Raw genomic sequence first — 15,237 nt, 5'->3', positions numbered from 1 at the left:
CCAGAATCGCACAGAAAGACAGTGGCAGAACTGGGACTTGAACAAGATCTGCTGGGTCCCAGTCCAGTGCCTTGACAGCAAGATCATTCTTTCTCTCTTCTTCCATTCTAGTGACAATCCAGAGCAAATTAGCAGCCCCCCCCTACTGAAAACCTGGAGGGACTGGAAATCTAATCATACAGCAGGTCTACTGTGACGATGCGGTTCTGGCGGAACCCAACTGAGAGTGCCAACTCAGGACAAATTGCTCAAACAGGGCAGTTACAGCCCAAGGCTGGGGTTTTTTCCACCTCTAAGGCAAACCAAACCAGCCAGACTAAGAGGACTTCGGTCTCACCCCACTGGCTAACCGCAAGTCTTACAAGCAATCTCCTTGGACACTCCAGTTTCCCAGTATCACCACCAGTGCCACTCGTTATGGGGACAAATGGTTGTGAAAACCAAGACCCCAGTAAAAGAAAAAGGTTCTCCTGATCCCAAAGGACCAAGCCCCAGACCCAGGTCAATATACAAATCAGATCTTACCCACAAATCACGCTGTTGCCAATCCTTTAGAATCTAAAATCTAAAGATTTATTGATAAAAGGAAAAAGATAGAGATGAGAGCTAGAATTGGTTAAGTGGAATCAATTACATACAGTAATGGCAAAGTTCTTGGTTCAGGCTTGCAGCAGCGACTGCAGGTTCAAATCAAGTCTCTGGAATACATCCCCCGCTGGGATGGGTCCTCAGTCCTTTGTTCAAAGCTTCAGCTTGTAGCAAAGTTCCTCCAGAGGTATGAAGCAGGATTGAAGACAAGATGGAGATGAGGCATCAGCCTTTTATAGTCTTTTCCAGGTGTAAGAACACCTCTTTGTTCTTACTGTGGAAAATTACAGCAAAATGGAGTCTGGAGTCACATGGGCAAGTTCCTGCATACTTTGGTGAGTCTCAAGGCATATTTGCCTTCTCTCAATGGGTCCATTGTATAGCTGATGGTCCTTAATGGGCCATCAAGCAGGCTAGGCAGAGCTAACACCAGTTTGTCTGGGATGTCACCCAGCAGCATAGCATAAGTTTGAAATACAGACAGTATAGAGCCAATATTCATAACTTCAACTACAAAATTGATACACACATATAGACAGCCTAATCATAACCAGTAAACCATAACCTTGTCTTAGACACCCCATTTGACCCCCTTTATACAAGATTTGGGTGCCACTACAGGACCTTGGTTGCAACAATGATCTATATGGTCCCAGATTATATTAATAACGTCACTTGAACAAGATCTGCTGGGTCCCAGTCCAGTGCCTTGACAGCAAGATCATTCTTTCTCTCTTCTTCCATTCCAGTGACAATCCAGAGCAAATTAGCAGCCCCCCCCTACTGAAAACCTGGAGGGACTGGAAATCTAATCATACAGCAGGTCTACACACGTGCATAAACCCCTCCATTTAACTATATGCTGTAGGGAACAATCTTATCCTGCCTAGGACATAGAGTAGGGGATTCACTCGGGTTCCAGAACATGGTTCCGTTAAAGCGTAGGGGGTTGATCTTGTACCAATGGGGACAGTGAGGTTTTGCTGTTGACCTGAGTGAGAGCAAGTCCTGTGATCCGATCCGGAGTTGGAGAATAGTTACCAAATATCATCTCTGTTACCAGCACTGTAGCTGCTCAGTAGCTGAGAACAGAGGCGAGGCGAGGCAGTAATGCTCCAGCTTCCCTTATTTACTACTAGGCATCTTCAGCTTGGAGAGAGGCGAAGCTGCCAGTATTCACTCCCTCTAACTGATCTCCAAAGGAAGAGTCAAGTATCAGAGGGGTAGCCGTGTTAGTCTGGATCTGTAAAAAGTGACAAAGAGTCCTATGGCACCATATAGACTAACAGATGTATTGGAGCATAAGCTTTCGTGGGTGAATACCCACATCTGTTAGTCTATAAGGTGCCACAGGGCTCTTTGTCACTTTTTACAAAGGAAGAGTATAATTCACCCAGCTTTGTTTGTCTAACAGGCACATGAAGTAGCTTTAGTCCTGGATAAGCACCAAATCATTGTCATGAAGGATTGCAATACCCCTCGAAAGCAACAGCAAATGGTGAGGCCTACAGTGGAAAAGAAATCTCCCCAAACGCCGTTAAATGCAGGCAGGAACCTGGTGTTCCTTAGCCTTCAAATGGTGATTCGTGTCTCCTCAGACCTTGCAGAATCTGCAGAGATACAAGGCTGAGGAGTGGGGTGGCGGATACTGTAGCAAACTGGCAAAGCGTGACCAGAATAAGGAATTGAAATGGAGGATGTCTCAGGTGCCTTGTCTCTCCATCAGTTGGGTGAGTGACTGAGTGCATAAGGAACTTGAGTGGGCGCATTAAATAATTGCTACCTCGTTGACACGGCGCACTTTGCTACAGCCCCCGATGCAAAGCAATAAATGCTGAAGTCTGTAAAAATAGTCAGTGAGAGCAATGTGGGCTAGTCCTGAAAGCGACGAAAAGAGAATGCATGTACGTTGACACGACTAACAAAAGCAGAATGCAAGTGAACAGCACGATTCACGGACAAACTGTAGAAGCAGTAGGTGAATTCATTATCTGGGATCATATATAGAGCCAACCAAGGAGGCTGCTCCAAAGAAATCCGAAGACTGGGGATGGCTTGCTCAGGCATGGCCTGCCTTAGGAAAGCATGGGAAAACGGTTGCATCTCGAAATGTACGACAGTGAATTGTGGGAAGTTAATGCTGCTGACAAGATTGAAGCTTTTAGAATGTGGTGCTGGTGAAGACGCTTGGGGACATCCTGAATGGGGAAAAACGTTGAATGCCTGTGTTAGAAGTAGAACTGGAAAGCAGCAGACCCTGGTCTTGGAAATCGGCAGATGCAAACTTTTATGTACGTTGGTCACATTTGGCATACAGATGGAAATAACCTTTAGAAGGTTTATTATGGACACAGGCGCTGACTTTTATTTTTCCCAGTGGGTGCTCCACCCCCGCTCGACCCCAATGCCCCACCCATGCTCCGAGCCCTGCCCCCACTCCACCCCATCTCCCGAGGTCCCACCCTCACCCCGCTTCTTCCCACCCCTCTCCACCGCCACCCCCGAGACTCCCCCACCACCTGTCTGCCATTTGCTTCTCTCTGCCCTCCCCAACTGCCTCCTGCCAGTTGCCAAACAGCTGATCGGCGGCCAGCCCTGGTGCCCCGCCCTATAACTGTGGCTGGTGGGTGAGTACCCCTGTATTTTTTTTCCATGGGAGCTTGAGCCCTGGAGTACCCACAGAGTTGGCGCCGATGATTATGGAAGGAATGGTGGAGGGTCATCCTAGCAGGGGATGACCAGCGAGGAGATAGATGGATGATGTGGGGCAGATCACTGGAAGGTCAGTTGCTGAGTGCTCAAAGTTAGCGATGGATTGTGAAGGCTTCTGAAAATTCTGCTCCGATGTTCCTGATATCCAGACAGGAATAAATGGATTTACTTACTTCGCCGCACTGGCTCATTTATTAGCTCAAATGTGAATGTCAGTTTTGAATGTAATACATAAAAAAAAAGTTATTACCTTCAGTTTAATCTAGAGAGAAGCATAGTTTTCAAAGGATTCGGTACCCAAAATTGGGGGCAAGTTTCTAGGAATCACCACGCTAGGGGCTGAGTAGGTCTGGTTGAAAGTTTTCCATTGAAACTGTTTTCCTATGGAAAGCTGGGTCTTCAACGATCCAAAATTTTTCGCAAAACGTTTCTCTCGTCAGAAAATTTCAATTTGTTGTTGAAAAAGCCAAAGCCCCAAAGCTGAAATTTTGGCATTTGAATTTCTGATGAAATATTTGAAGTTTGTCGGTGGAAAACATAGGCCAAAATGAATGATTTCAATCTCAAATTTCCAGGGGGAATAAAATCGTTTTTCGACCATCTAGCGTGAGTCCTTTTGACTGTCTAGCCCCAGTTGTGGGTGCCAAACATTATCAATATGTCCCATAAGCTCCTTGGAAATCTGTCCCAAAGCTACTCCAAGGGAGTGGCAGTCAACCACATGTCCCAGCACAGAAACTTCAGGAGCACAGCAGCTGGGGAAGGATTTTGTATGTCCGAGCAATCTGACTGCAGGGCTGAGGTGTACATAAACTTTGCAGCAACCCTGGCTGTTTTATCCGTCGTTGTTCAAAGCCTTAATAAGCACGACTGTGCATTTTGTAAATAAAACGACATTACGACAGAGTGTCCAGAGTCTGTGGCCACTCGTTTCTATCCCAACCAAGAACTGACCCAGCAATCCAACCTTTCTTGATTTAATACTGTCCCAGATTTTGCGCAAAGCCAGCTCCTTCCGGGAGCTAAAGGGATGACATGGCAGTGGGCCGTGATAGGCTATAAGGGTATAGATGTTTACTCTCCGCTTGGTCTGTGTCCCTGCCTATTATAGGCCAAATCTTAGCAAGCACATGCCTCATTATGAGTCCTGCATGTTTACGCGAACACTTACTGCGTGCAAGCAGGGTTCTAAATCTATGACTGGCAGGGAACTTATGCTAGTGTAACGTTTGTTCACCGTGGAGCTTCTCCTGTGAACGAGGTAGCTGGCTTGTTAATGAGTGGAACTAGTTGGAAGTGGAAAGGAAGCTGCAGGGAGGTGGAGTCGCTTGGAAAATGAAAGCTCCAATGGGTGGTTAGCCATCTGCCTTCCCTCGTGTCCTGCCCGGGGTGGGAGAGGCTTGTTCAGTCTGGGACGCTCCTTGTTAAACAGAGCGTACAAGAAAAGTGCTGTGCAACAGAGAGTGTGCTCTCTGACCAGGACTCCATTTATACCTACCTCTTATCTCCCCTGGACTTCACCCAGCATGGATGGTAGTATGGCCCTGGCCTGATACCTCATTATTGCCCATCATGGTGTTTGGCTTTAAGTCTGAGCTACTTCTGCTTTCCCTCTGTGTTGGTGGCTCCAGAATTCCCTAGGGCAGAGTTTCTCAATGACCGGGTCCTGGACCGGCACTGGTCCTTGAGGTCTCCCTGATGCAGTTTAGGAAGGCAGCAAGCTGGTCCCTGATATCAAAAAGGTTCAGAAACACTGCCCTAGAGGGCTGATGGTTCCTTCTGGACTGCAATGGTGTTTCGGGGGGTGTCGTGAATTGGGAGGTACTCCCTCCTCGGGGAGGTGCCCAGGCTCCGGTGGCCTGAGGACCGAGAGACCAACTCCTGAATTTGTCTCTTCTGTGCACCTGTTTTCTTATGAAATTCAGTCTCTGAGGTCCACTCCCCCCGTGAGCCATGCCTTGCTGAGGTTTAACTCAGATGTGACTCCTGTAGTATTTGCAAATGCACAGTGACATTTTTCAGTAGCACATCACTTATCAACTGAGATTCTTACTGCTCTGAAGCTACTGAGCCTGCCAGCAGCGGCTGGGGTAGGTAAATTAGCTCCTTTCTAAAAATGAAGGTGAGAGGAACAGAGGCAGGGAGAGGTGAAGTGACTTGCCCAGGGTCATGAGTGACTCGGTAGCAGGGCCGCAGCTTGGGGGCCAAATCCCGAAGATTCGCCTTCCCTTGCCCAGCGTTGATGACTAGCCCATGTCCCTTCCAATCAACAGTTGCCTTTAAAGCAGAGGCTTTCCGGCACTGCTGGTTATTACCAAGTTGTGGACTTGACTATTTCTCTCCCACAGGCTAATGCAAAGAATCCCTCCTCCACCTTCGACTTGTGTTGGTGCTAATGGAGGTCATGGGTATGAATAGACCACAGCATGTGGCATCCAGGACTTTCTTTAATGGCAGTAAGGACCAGCCCTACTGTGGAATCGAGTGCTTAGCTGGGAGGGCACTAAATTAAAAAACAAAACCAAGCAACCCCTCCCCGCCAGCACCTAAATGGAAGTAAAAGATTCCTGCTTGCGTTCACCCAACCAGACTCGCAGCAGTGCAGTGTGGACACCAGCCAGTTCCAGCAGACCCTGAGCTTTGCACCTTCGTGAAATCTTTGTCTCGGAGCATCTTGTGTGTGCGCATGTTGTCGTCCCCCTCCCCCCGTCAAGCCGCGATGATCATATGCCCAAGTGACACATTTGGGAAATGGAGGCTTTTGCTTTTCCAGCATTGCTTACGCCAATGTCTCTATGGAAACCACTGAGCTCCCTTCCCCTCTCGGTAACAGGCTCTTTAATAGAGTTGCTCTTAAGCGAAAAGCTTGTCGAACATGCACCATTGTACAGAGCTAAAGGCAGCGTTAGTGAAGCTCTGCCAGGTCTGGTTTTCTTTTTAAATGTTTCTCTTTTTCTTTTTCTTTTTCTAACGAAAGAGAAATGATCGAGCTGCTCCTCAGCTAATTCCACTTGTGCTTGTGCCCTGGTCTAGCGTTGGGGTCCGTCCCGTTGTTACAGATTTCCGGTTGTATCAGTCCTTGGGGGCACGTCACAGGGTGTTCTACCCCTTTCAGGGTCAGGGGCCTGTGGCCAGCCAGCCCTGGTAATTATCAGTCCCAGCTGGGAAGGGAGTAAGTGATTCTAAAAGCCAGCGAGTGGCTTCCTGGAGGGGAAGTGCAGGGAAAGCTTCTCTAGAGCTCCCTGAGTCCGGGAGACTGCAGATGACAAGTCCTGGGAGTCATGGCTGGGTAGAAAGCCCCACCTGAAAGTCCTGCTTTCCTCTGGTCAGTTTGTGGCCATCTGAACAGGCAATGGAGCTCAGAACCCAGGGCTAAAGACTAATTTGGCGAGGCCAATAATTCCCCAGGCTCGTAAGGAAGCCAGCATCTCCCGTACAGCGGGGAATGCAGGCATAGCAATTGGCCCAATACAAGGGGAGAGCGCAGTCAGTTGTGGGTTTAAACGGGGAGACTGAGGCATAGTGCTGCATAAGCACTCCAGGCCATGAGCGGGTGCAGGGATGGTCCACACATTTATAGGCGAAATATTTGGGGTTGAACTAAAACCAGCTCTTAAGGTACTAACGCTTTGGAAATTGCTTCCTGCATTGTGAATTCCCCAGCTCTCCTGCTTGCCCTGGCACTGGCCGTTAAACACCCCCCTGATTACAGGTTCCTCTTGCCCGGCTGTTCTGCCCAGACCCAGCAGATAATGCTCTGCACGTTTGCTGCTAGAGCCTGTCCTCTGGAGGAGCTCAGAACACGAGATCTTTCAAGCCTCTTCACCCCTGCGTGGCACAGAAGTGACTCCCATTTTAGTGGGAGATTCTGATGCGTTTGCTAACATTGGGTAGTACCTGACTGAATGGGACTAGTCATGGAGGAAGATATTACTCAGTGCCAGGTTCCAACAGTCTTAAATCATTAAGTGACTTGCCCAAGGGGTGGAAACCTTTGCTGTTCTCGGCGGAAGCGCTAATGAGCAGTGAGGTCTCCACTGGAGTGGGCTAGGATGCTCCCTGGCACCTGGAGGCTGGGAATGCAGCCCTGCTCACAGAACAGGGCGCAGTGAGAGCGCCTACGCCGACCTCCCCTTTGTTGTTGTCTTACTCACGTGGCTTGTTTAAATGAAATAATCATCTTGTTTCCAAGCTCTTGATCTAATGCTGGTCATCAATAGAACTCCAAGTGCCTTACAAAGGAGGTCAGTGTCATTACCCCATTTTATAGATGGGGAAACTGAGGTACAAATCGGGGAAGTGACGTGCCAAAGCTGGAAATAGAACCCAAGTTTCCCGAGCTGCAGTCTTGTGCTCTATCCCCTAGGCCATGCTGCTTCCCATGTTCTCAAAGGCCTCTTCTGTGATCCCGGGAAACAGCTTCCTGGAGAGAGGTTGTTTCTCTGGTCCTCTCATCGCCGCCATTACTTCTTTTGCCCTTTCTACGGTGAAAGGGGTCAGCTGGGCTTGGGATGGAGGAAGCTTCGGGGTCTGTCCCACCCACCCACTCGCGGCTGCCCGTTTTGGAGGGTTGGCGCCAGCGCTGCTGTTTTGGGCAGGGAGGAGCTATGCCACTTCCTCCCCAGTTTGTGCGCTGGATGATCCATGGGGCAGGCGCAGCACCCCCTGCGCTGCCCAGAATGCCTCGACCCTGACCTGCTGGGGTCACCTGTCGGCATCCAGGAGCTGTTCCGTCTCTCCAGGAGAGTTCGCTCCTGGTCTCTCTCCGGGGACTGACTGTAAGGGGAACCAGGCATGCTAGCTGTGGAGGTCGGTTTGCTTTTCAAGTGATGCGGGCGCCTGTCCACTGGGAACTGGACTGAAACAGCCGGGCCGTTCCCCTGGGGTCCCTGCGTCAGCTCAGCAGCTGAAAACAGTGTTCGCTCCGTACTGGCCTGGATTTGAACAGGGGGCTTGGCAGTTGGCTCTGGTTCCAGTCCCTGAGCCAACCCCTCCTACAGACCCCTTTGTTGTTTAGCCCCGTTGGCCGCAAACCGTGGCCCCTGGCGGAGGGGCTGGGGGCTGCTCTGTGCATCTCGTCTGGGAGCAGAGCGCGAGTTCTGGCAGCAGAGCTGCCATCCCACACACAGCACAAGAGCGCTCGTCGTCTCCCAGGAAGGACTTGCTGCTCTGCCAGCCTCTAAGGAGATGGGGAAGGAGGAGGCCACGGGCCCTGCGCAGCGAGGTGGCAGTGTGCCGCCAGGATATCTCCCAGAGGCAGCGGGGGTATGCAGCAGTGACCCTGGCCCAGGCAGCAGCAGCAGCAAGTCTATCGTGTTTTCTCCGATTACTGCCGTGGAGGCAGAGAGGGACAGTCCTGTTAGGGCTGTGGCAGTGCCCTGCCTGGTTCTGGCACCGGCGTTTTTACGAAAAGCACGACACTGCCTTTTCTTCTCACCCTCGCGCACTCCCTGCTGCAGTGAGCAGCCAGCTCCTGCAGAAGCCTCCTTGCCGGTCTCGTTGTGTCTGTCTACACTGCAGTGTATGCCCAGGGCTAGTAGCACTTGACTTAGCAGACCCTGGGTTTGCTGACCTAGAGCATGAGTGTTTACGCTCCTTTGTAACCCCAGGGGTCGGATTGTTGAATCCTGGGTCCCAGCCTGAGGCTGCGGCGTCTACACTGCATTATGTGGGCCTGAGTCCAGCCACCCGAGCCCTGACGTCCTAGTGCCCTCCCAAACTGTCAGCGCTCAGCCCTTTGTTCCTGGTGCGGTGTGGGAAAACTGGACTGTCCAGAGGACAAAGGAAGCTGGTCCGTGGGATATTTGTGGCGAGCTCCCAGAGCAGGAGTCCAGTGGGGCTGCATCTACACTGCAAAGCAATAGGGCTCGAACCCTGGGTCCTGGCTTGGCTCAGACCCTCCACCCCCGTGGGGTCCTCGGACTGTGGGTGTGAGCCCTGGGTTAGCGAGATTTGTGTGTAGACGGAAGGGGGAGTCAGGCTTGAGCCTGAGTTTGAACCGGGGCTTATACTGCAGTGTAGACGTACCCATCGGGCTTGTGGGAGGGGAGGGAATGGCCTTGCTCGTGCTGTTAGATCCGGCAGCGCTGTTCAACCCCCAGCTGACTCCCCACGAGGACCTGGCAGGGGCATGCGGAGCACGGAGCTGGCTTCCCCTTGGACAGAGTTCTGCTCGATGGCAGACTAACCCGGCTGCTACTCTGAAACCTGTTGTATTGAATGTCTGTATTCAATCCCCGGGCGAGCCAGCCACGCACAGGCGGTACACAGCTCCACATCTCCGTCGCATCAGCACCGCTCAGCTCTCCAGGGGCCTGAGCGACAGAAGCCCCCGAAGAGCTGCTGAGTGAGAACCGGAGCCCGACAGAGGTGACCCGTGAAGCTCGGAAGCGTTGGCCTCATGCCTTGGTCTTAGAGAAGCCCCCCCCCCACCGGCTGTAAGGAGCTGGGCCTGCAGCTTGTTGTGCCTGTATTTCTCCTCTTCGTGTTAGCTGTCGGATTGATGGCTGTGGCTGGCTACTGCATTGTTACAGGGGTTCGCAGGCGGGGATAGTCAAGTGACTGACCCAGCAGTTCAGTGGCAGAATCACGAATAGAATCCAGGTTTTCTGAGTCCCAGTCCAGTGCCTTGCCCCTGGGCCACCCTGCTCTAGGCAAGCGTCTGGGTCAGCTCAGTACTTCTTCTAAATTACCCACTATGGCTTACGGCTCGGCCTGTGCGCTGCGAGATTAGCTTTCTAACGATGTGCCTTAGTTACTGCTGTGATGGATCTTTTAATATTGGACTACATGATCTAATGCCTGGACGGGTTTGGCCTTCGAGTGGGCCAGAGTCTCAGCTGGCGTAAATCAGGATAGCTCCATTAAAGTCAGTGGAGTGCTGCAGATTTACGTCTGCTGAGGATGTGCCTGGCGGGGGGGGGGGGGAGAGAGTGTGTGTGTGTGTGTGTGTGTGTGTGTGTGTGTGTGAGAGAGAGAGAGAGACAGAGCGCGTGAGCAATTTGAAGGTGTCTGAAAGCATTATGCTTCTGGCGTGGGCTTTTCAGACTTGTAACTTAAATGAGTCAATGATTTCTGAAAACTGATTGAAGAAAATCGTTTCCTAGCCAGAGATCACGCAGGGCAAGTTTCAGATGAGTGGGATTTTTCATTTTCCTTTCGGTGCCAAGGCGCACAATCTGACACTGCCCCGGAGCAGCGTGGTGCCGAGCAGAGAGACCGAGGTGCTGCGGGGCATCTCCTCTCACCCTTCAGAACCGAAGGAGGGCAGGGCTGGCGTCCCGCTGCTCCTCCCTCCACCTCGCGCTGTGTGCCCGCCCGCCCGCCATCCTCTCTCACAACTTGCAGTTTGCTGACGTTGCTTGTGGAGGGAACCGGTGGAAATGTGGCTGCGTTGTGATATGGTTAGAGCAGGGGACTGAGAATCAGGCCCTCTTGGGCTCTCTTACCCTGGAGAGCCCTAGCTACAGGCCTGCACCCATGCACTTGTAGGTCTGTGCCCCAGTTCAACGAGGTGGCCAGCATTCTGCTTCCTAGAAGGCCCTTTCGTGGATTTGGGGCAGCAGATTACACCAGGCTGCCCCCGGCAAACCTGCTGCTAGATAGGAGATGTAAGGTGTTGCCCTGTGAAGGCTAGAATGGGGGAAGGATGATGCTGAAAAGGCTGGGCTGCCTTTTCCTCTTGGCTGGAAGCCAAAGTTATCTGATGAGGAGGAATAGGGGATTGCAAACCAAGAACTGATTTAGCAAAGCCCTTGAAAATGTGACTAAGGTTTGTGATTGCAGAGCCTCAAAGCCGGGCACAGTCTGAGTGGGGATGAGGGTCTTTGCAAAGATCACAAGTCCTCCCTCTTTGGGTCTTTTTCCCCCCCCCATGTCTGTTTAGTTCTCACCTCTTTCTGCCTTGCTTTGCGTGCAGGGGCTTGGGATAGACATTGGACTGGGTGCAGGACTCCAAATTACTGAGCAATTTGGTGCTCAGCAGTGGATGCTCAGGAAATTGATTTGCAGAAGTAAAGGGGCCTGATTGACTTCAGTGGGGCTCATGAGTATTAGAATCAGGCCCAGAATCCCTTGCCCTGTGTCTGCCTCGGTTCCCCACCCCAAGGAATGTCTCGTGTGTGTGTGTGTATCTCCATGAGGATGCTGATCTTCAAGCCCTTTGGGATCCTTGGATGCGGAATGGAAGCGCCAAGTATCTCATACGAGTTCCCGTCTGACGGCCTAATCAGGAGACCGTTCCGTGTCAGTCCTGTTTACTGGTGTGTTTCTAGCACCGGTAGATGCAGGCCTGGCCATGCCAGGTGCAGCAGCCATGCTCCAGGGATATATTTCCTTATTTCAGCAGGCATGTCTTGCCTAAAAGAATCTGCCAAGGAACTCCCACATGACTGTCTGAATTTTGTTTCTTCTCAGGGTACGGTTTCTCCCATGATCAGTGCTTCCCCTGGTGAGTTAGCTCTGGCCTCAGGCTGCTTTCAGGCGTTTCTTGCTGCGTGTGTCAGTCCCAAGGTAGATTTCCCTTTTCTTAAAAGCAAGGGAGTGGGAAACCGGTATTGGGTTGAATTATACTATTTATAGAATTGCTCATTGTCACGGACCCCCTCTAAGAGAGGGGAGCGTTTTAATCCCTGTATTGTGTGCTGAGAAACCAAGACGGAAATGCCGAGTGACTTGCCCAGGGTTGCACAGCGAGTCAGTGTCAGGGTGATCAAAACTGGTAGACTTCAAAGCCAGAAGGAACCATCGTGATCATCCAGTCTGACCTTCTGCCCATCGCAGGCCACAGAACCTCACCCGCCCACTCCTGGAATAGACCCCTGACCTCTGGCTGAGTTGCTGACGTCCTCAAATCTTCATTTAAAGACTTCAAGTTACAGAGAATCCACCATTTGCACTAGTTCAAACCAGCACGTGACCGGGGCCCCAAGCTGAAGAGGAAGGCAAACCCCAACCCCCAGGTCTCTGCCAATCTGACCTGGGGAAAAATTCTCTCCCGACCTCAAATATGGCTAACAGCTCCACCCTGCACATGTGGGTGAGACCCACCAGTCAGACACCTGGGAAAGAATTCTCTGTAGTAACGCAAAGCCCTCCCCATCTAGGGTCCCGTCTCTGGCCTTTGTAGATATTTGCTAATAGCAGTCGCGGATGGGCCATATTCCATTGTAGGCAGTCCCATCACACCGTCCCCTCCATAAACTTATCAAGCTCAGTCTTGAAGCCAGTTAGGATTTTTCCCCCACTGCTCCCCTTGGACGGTGTTCCAGAACTTCACTCCTCTGATGGTCAGAAACCTTTGCCTAAGTTCAAGCCTAAACGTGTTGATGGTCAATTTATAGCCATTTGTGCTTGTGCCAACTCTGGCCCCTAATGTATGTAATTCCTCCCCCTCCCTGGCATTTACCCTTCTGATGTATTTAGAGAGAGCAATCATATCTCCCCTCAGCCTTCATGTGGTTAGGCTAAACAAGCCAAGCTCCTTGCGAGGTCCTGAGTCCCAAACCTATGCTCTGCCCACTTCATCATGCTGTGCTCTTGTGATGCCCGCTTAACCGAGGACTCTGCTAAGGTCTCTGGTTTTTTTGCGGTAAAGCCCCCAAGACTGAATGTTTTATTTGCCAGTTAGCTCAGCGTGTTTGTTTTATAAAGTCCTTTTATGATGAACTCAGAATGGGGAAGAGAAATGGGCACAGAAAGTTGAGGACAGACAACTCCACCGGAAGAGCTCCTGGTGGGGTGCTGGGGACACGTTACTGCATGCAGCCCATCTTGAGATCAGCACCTAATATGCTTAATTTAGCTTGTGACAAGCAGCTGAATTTAGACTGTGAGAGGTCACGCTGCAATGTGGGTGTGCAGTGTACCGTTTTCATAGTGGGATGAATCACGGATTTTTACAGAGTGCGTTCAAACCCAGCTATATAACTACTCAATGGCCCTAAACCCCCAGATCACACATCCCCAAATTGAGGAAGGCTTGGATCCTGATTTCAAACATCCAAGATTGGGAGTGCTTGACTCTGGGATTTTGGTTCAGGCTAATCTTTAATAATTACAACCTAAAAGCTTTTGAAATACGTTACCATACAGTATTTATAAATGTGCATGAACTAAAATGGAAAAGTGTTTGAGAATGCTTAAAATAACTTTTCCTTGCTCCAGGAAGCACTAATGTGTAGCTTAAGTAAGATGATGTGCTCTCCTCTCCTGAAAAATAGTGAGGTCAAGTGGCTTAAAAAATTTAGCTTTATAGCGTTCGCAATTGAACCCATCAGAAGTGTTGAGGGATGGTGAAGGGGGAGCCGGAGAGGTGGGGGGTATAGTTTTCTTCACTGCATTCTGAAACTTGTCTCAGAATTATCAATTCTCTCCTAAGGTACGGTTGCCCCTTTTGGCCCAAGCGATTTGCCAATATTCAGGGTCTCGCAGGGTTGTGTCTGCGAAGATGAGAAATCAGAGATACCAGTCTGGCCTGTTCTTTGGTGCTATCTTGTTTGTGCGTGCACACGGTCCTGTTTCCCTGAACAAAGGAGAAACAAACAGCAGCGGGCAGTTTCCTTTCTCAGAGATCCCCATGTCTGCTACTCTGATGAGTCCAGTGCCCAAGAAGCCCTGTGTCGCTGCTTCCTCTCAGGGTCGTGCTCACAGCTGCTTCTCCTGGCTTTTCTGCCTCTTAACACACCCAGGCAACGTAACCAGTCACCTAGCTCCTGGGTTTGCCGTCTGGTAAACCCTTCAGCTCACACAATTTAGTCCGGACCTGTCATGTGCCTTGGCCACTCCCCGCGTTGTTTGTAGCTTTCTCAGCTACATAAAGGAACGTACTTGCTTCTGTTTGGAAGAGTGCAAAGTGCAGCGATTGACTTCAGTAATGAGGCTGGCGGTTGTCTTTGGGTCAAAGACTCACCTGATGGCAGCCATTAGAACCTTTCAACATGACAGGATGTTCCAGGCCACTTATTTTATTGTGCGAACCCTTTATAAAGCCTGCAAGCTTTTCTTCCCGGCGGCCCTGTCAGGGAGGTGATTGTTTGTAGAGAATACCCTCACCCCAGGTAGTAACAACGGCTGAGATGATTAAAAAGAAAAGCAGTTTTAAAGACTTCTTTTTCACCACTCCTCCTGCTTTGCTTACCTCTTGTACCTCGCTCTCCGGCACTGACCTGCTTAATTGTGTGGTCATTTCACTTTCTGGTTCCCTAGCAACAACGTTGTTTGGTTGGGTTTCTGCCAGTGCAGGGGAAGGTTTAAAATCCACGACCAGGTGAGATGTATTTTTAAATCTTGAAAATGTCTCTACTTGTATTGGGGTTTGGAGCCCCTCTCTGCCCCCCACCTATCAAGGAATCTACACTCAGGGCCAAAGCTGCTTGACAATGCCCTGCTCATTTCCCCCTCTAAAAGAAACAATGGAAGGATTTTGTCATTTAATTTCCCCCCAAGGCTTGTCCGCCTCACCCGCTCACCTCTGCTGTCCAGTCGGGCTTGCCTGGCCAGAGATTTGATGCAACTGATGAAATGAAGCCTCATCCAGCTGCTTGGGAGAATGAGCTGTTAGCTTTTAGTTAATTGTAATTACACTGTTTCAAGGACTGGGTCTCACCATCCTATTTATCCTCGTGTGTCATCTGTGGAAGGGAGCTGGCTTTGGTGAATGCAGAAGTGAGGTAATCAGCTGCTCTCCTGATTCACACAGATGTAGAGATCCTGCTCCGGCGCTCTCTTCCAACCGTCTTCCTCATTTTACTTTGGCAGGTGCTGGCTTCCAAAGGGAAACTTTGTGGGGACTTGGAAGAGCTGTTTAAGAACATGGTAGAGCATCCCCTCGTGAGGGCTGGCGAAGGCTGGCTTAGAGCTGCCCGTGGAGGAACACAGATGTGTTTAGCTTTGGGATGCTACATGTGGGGTGTGCACCTAGGTGATTGGAGCTGATAT

The 15,237-nt window shown here is 50.6% G+C and overlaps 1 protein-coding gene across 1 annotated transcript in view; it reads left to right on the top strand.

Moving 5' to 3' along the window:
- The window catches only part of RAB26 (RAB26, member RAS oncogene family), a 216,035-nt gene that overhangs the window by 44,843 nt on the left and 155,955 nt on the right, over nucleotides 1–15,237 (top strand). The gene's annotated exons all lie outside the window — the stretch shown is intronic.

Source organism: Emys orbicularis, chromosome 10 (assembly GCF_028017835.1).
Source record: "Emys orbicularis isolate rEmyOrb1 chromosome 10, rEmyOrb1.hap1, whole genome shotgun sequence".
Taxonomy (NCBI): Eukaryota; Metazoa; Chordata; order Testudines; family Emydidae; genus Emys; species Emys orbicularis.
The sequence above is the reverse complement of the archived record's forward strand: the minus strand, read 5'-3'. Positions and strand labels throughout refer to the sequence as shown.